The sequence below is a fragment of the Athene noctua genome, unplaced genomic scaffold, assembly GCF_965140245.1.
Source record: "Athene noctua unplaced genomic scaffold, bAthNoc1.hap1.1 HAP1_HAP1_scaffold_180, whole genome shotgun sequence".
In the NCBI taxonomy this organism is placed as follows: Eukaryota; Metazoa; Chordata; class Aves; order Strigiformes; family Strigidae; genus Athene; species Athene noctua.
Genome location: NW_027437651.1, coordinates 242,979 through 247,505, shown reverse-complemented (window position 1 = coordinate 247,505; position 4,527 = coordinate 242,979). Strand labels below are relative to the sequence as shown.

General features: G+C 41.0%; 1 pseudogene; it reads right to left on the bottom strand.

Moving 5' to 3' along the window:
* Positions 1 to 303: 303 nt before the first annotated feature.
* On the bottom strand, positions 304 to 3,028 carry LOC141955377 (prokineticin receptor 2 pseudogene; annotated as a pseudogene).
* Positions 3,029 to 4,527: the final 1,499 nt, after the last annotated feature.

The window sequence follows — 4,527 nt, the reverse complement described above, 5'->3', positions numbered from 1 at the left end:
ATGCTTTAATGCATTCATAGATTTTTTTTTTTTTTTTGTTCATCTTAAATTTTAAACAACTGTAAAATGAGTATCTACCTCCCAGATTTACAGATGGGTGAACTGAAGCACAGCATCAGTCAGAGTTATGGGGTTATACAGCAGTCCAGTGAAAAGAGTTCTGGTGGAAATACATAGTAGGCTGCTTTTAGAGGGCTCTCACCAACGGTGGGTATTCCCACAGACAAGAGAGAAGCTTCTGAGAAGGCATTGTTTCCTCTTTAGCCCCTCTCCGAAATATGTGAGATTCAAACTGCAGAAAATTTATTTCAGTTTTAGGCAGTCTACCTCCTCTGTGACTGGCATTGCACTTGTTCTCAGGTCGAAATCAGTGCTAGATTTGCTTCCATTATATGTCGATCTCCATCTCAGTAACATGATCTTCTTGAAATACTTCATGGTGTTATTTTTTACAGTTACAAAACACATGGTGTTTATCATGCTGTTACTCATAGCAATGCATTCAACTATATAAAAAGCAGTAAGATAATGCTTCTCTTTCACGAAGATGGTGGGGAAAAAGTCATGGACAATTTTAAAGCCGTAGAAGGGTGCCCAGCAGAGAACGTAGGCAGTCAGGATGCACATCAGTACCATAACAGTTTTTCTTTTGCATCGAAGCCTCTTTCTGATGTGTTCTGTCTGAAATGCTGGTACGGTTTTAAACCAGAGCTCCCGTGATATCCTGGTGTAACACAAGGTCATCACAATGATAGGTGCAACAAATTCAATGCCAAAGATAAAGAGGGAGTATGATTTGTAGTACATCTGCTGGTCAGCTGGCCAAATCTGACCACAGAATATTTTCTCCTGGTTTTTCACTATAAATAACACCGTTTCAGTAGAAAAATACACAGATGGAATATCTACAAATATGGAGACAGTCCAGACCAAGGCGATTATGAAGGTTGCTGTTTGATAATTCATGCGTGGTTTCAGTGGGTGAACAATGGCCAGATACCTGGAACAGACAAATACATCCAAAATGAAGTCTGAAGACACTTAGTCAGAACACAATTCCAAATACAAGTTGTCAGAATTAGGCAGAAGGGAATTGCTGTAGTTGATAAAAGAGAGAGCCTAGCCAACTTGTCTATGAGGAGAGTTAAGAAAATTTTCCAAAGTAAGAGCCTAGAGCTGAGTTCCTAAATCTGGGCAGAAACTCTGGAGCAAGGGGCTGAAGGGTTTGTTAGGAGGGTGGGTACTTGGCAATCTGAAAATCTGAGCATGCATTAGGGTGTCTGGGGATCGTTTTAAGACCTCAGTCCAACTCCCTCCTGTTTACAAGATTGAACTGAAAAAGTTGCAATTTTGTGTCGTAAGCTTGTTAACACAGATCACATGTCTGGGAGTTATGGAAAGACTGGAAGAGGAGAAAGAGAGGGAGCTTTCCTATTACTGACAAATGTGTTTGCAGGACCTAGCACAACACACGGTGTCGTATCGAGGACATGCCGTGACACAGCATCTGGAAGTTCTTTTGGTGGGCAGCACGTGTTCAAATGAGAGTTTGAAACATGCAGTAATATACACCTGGCCAGGTGCAGGTAAAAAGACAAACACATAGAAACACGAAAAGGTTCTCCCTAGGCAGAGAACTATTTAAATATGCTTTTTTTTTTTTTTACCAAGAGATCAAATTTATGTAGCAGTGTTTTTATTATTTTCTTGGCTATTCCATGGGTGCAAAGAGCCAAAGCTGATGCTAATGGTTACAGGTGAGCATGCTTTCAAGCCACCAACAAAGGACTGTGTATCCATTTTCCGCCCATGCAAATTTTTATTTTGTCTGCTGGAGGCGACTATTGCTAATTAACCTTAAATATGCTTTGTTAAGGCCAAAACATAAAAGTTTTATGACTCGTTATGACTGTAAAGCTGTGGGTGCACTGAAGTGTTTCACAAAGGACTGAGGAGAAATAAAAGTATATTACTTTCAAGATCCATCAATTTTCCTCAATTCAGTTCAGAAGGGGTAGGACCAAGTGGAATTCACTCTGGTGAATTTTTTGTTTGGTTGGAATTTGAGGAGGTTTATTTTTTAAGACACTGTAGATGTAAGAAGGACTTATATTAGAGTACACTGTCCCAAAAGATTAGGATACTTGTGCTAAAAGGAGATTTTTATCCGAGGCACTCCAGAGATCCCAATACAATTGTGTTTAACACAAAGAATTGTTTCAGTGAAATTCCTTATTCATTCAGAGGCTTTTCTATCTGTATATGTTCTATACATAGATAGCATCCACAGGACCTATTAATTCTAAAATAAGCTGGAAGGCCAGGAGTGCTTTCTATCAGCCAGATCTTGGAAGCGGATGAATTATTCATCGCTCTGGGTGCAGGCTAGATGTTAAGGGACAGCAGAATTAGTCAGCCTCATTGTGGAGCTGATAAATGAATGTTTTTAGATTGGGCCCTGTGGAAACAAGGCTGTGGGACAATGTATGTGTATGCATTCATAAGTATGCGTATCTGCTCAGCAGGACATTTGGCTGGATGGGGTAAATCTCTGCAGGAGAGTTGAGGGAGGTTTTCCTGGCTCTCCTTGCTTACCACACTTGGGATGTTACTGTGGAGGGGTCCTGGAGCACATGAGCTGGGTTTGGATGAAACTGCCCTGGAGGATGTACTCAAAAGTACCAGGTGCCCATGGGCATTCAGTCCAGGTGACCCAGCTAAAGCTAAATCCCCCAGAATACTTACAGCATGAATGTTGTACCCTTAGCACCAACTATTGCTCTTCAGATCCTCTCCTTTCACATTGCATTATTTTCTAGTGTAGATGTGGCCTTAAATATGTGAAACTCCTACATTTCATGTGAATAGACAGCAAGGAAGTTGAAAGAGAGCCCTACCAGAGGCAAATCCTGTGGGACAGGCTTACTCTGTCTACACAGGTGAGCCCTTTTAAATGATCTAAACACGAAAAGACTTTTGTTAAGAGCCTATTATTTTTAGAGACCGAAGTCGTCAACACACATGACATAGCCAATGTGGAATGGTTGATTATTAAATGAACAGTATTTCTCTCTGTTTACCAAGTCAAAAGCTCACCCAAAAAAAAAAAAAAAAAAATTATTTTACTTTATTTTTTCATATCTCACAACTAACATGGAAAATTCCTTCTGAAGAGCTTTGATCTGGAAGACAGATTAAATAAGAAGAGACACCTACAAAGCACTGCAAGAAGAGCCTACATAGATGAGTTATTGAATGAAGAATAAGAAAAGGTCAGATTAATGCTGGGCTCTGCAATCAGGGAAACCAGTCCCTTGAAAACTAAATTATTAAGGGACCTTTAGCATACAAGGATATTAAATTATTTTACAAAATCTTGTCCTACATTAGAATGCCTTATATGGCCAGCCTTTTACAAAACTGTTGGAACAGAAAAAGAAATATGACCTTTGTCTGAGATTTTCTGTGTCCAGCAGCTCAGCTGGAACAGAAGCCCTAAGCAGGCTGCCTGATGCCCAGAAATCCTGTAGAAAGCATCACTGTTCATACCCACATCATCTGCCTGCTGGATGCCTGATGCATCCAGGACACATCTGATTCACTGAGCTCTGTGTGTGTGCTGATTGCCTTCACGATTTTCCACATGAAATGTGGGAGCACTGCTTTGATCATTTAATATATGACACACAGACAAGCTACCAGGGGTGAGAGTGCACAGGTATTTCTGGAATAGTAGCTGTAGAGCAGAAATATCCTATCTGCATTTGCTTCCAAAACAGGCTTCTTCTTCCATTCATCCTGTGGCTTCAATTGTCCCACTTTGATCCCTTCTTTCCTGAGGGGTAAGCAAGTGTACGTGGGCAGGAGGCCTCCATCTCCCCTCGTGTTAGCTGTCGGAATGCTGGGATGTTTAGTTTAGGTGGGGTTTGTGGGCTCCTCCTGTCATCACCAGAGATCAGCATTCCCAGGAGGGTAAGTCATTGCCACCTAACATGTGCCTCACTCCCTCTTTCCATTAACTGTCACTACTCATCTGGACAACACACCCAACATTTAAAGAGGTAAAGTTTGGTAAGACACGTCCTACCCTGGCTCTAGACAAATTAATATTGTCATGCCATGACGCTGCTCGCTGCATGTCGTTTAGAACATATTATATTCCCACTTCCCCGGCGGTGAAACAGAAAATTCTTCTTCCCCCTCTATCTTTTTCACACCCTGTCAGTGTAATCTTGAGATTGCTGGAGTTGAGGTGGTCTGGTAGTTACTCTTGCTGCATAGGAACCACATTTAGGACACGATACTATCATCTGAGTTGAACTTCATAGGAAACACTAATATAGAAAAGGTTTGCTGTAATAACAAAATGATACATGGAAGAATAAAGCATAACATTGTTCTGATGTCTCCTGGCCAGGCAGATTTTACCTACAATGGCTGGGTTTTTGTGCAGTGATTAAATATGGAAGGGGATTGTTGCACTTTTCTCCTTCCCCTCTTAATTCCCTTCTTTACTCAGTATTAGGT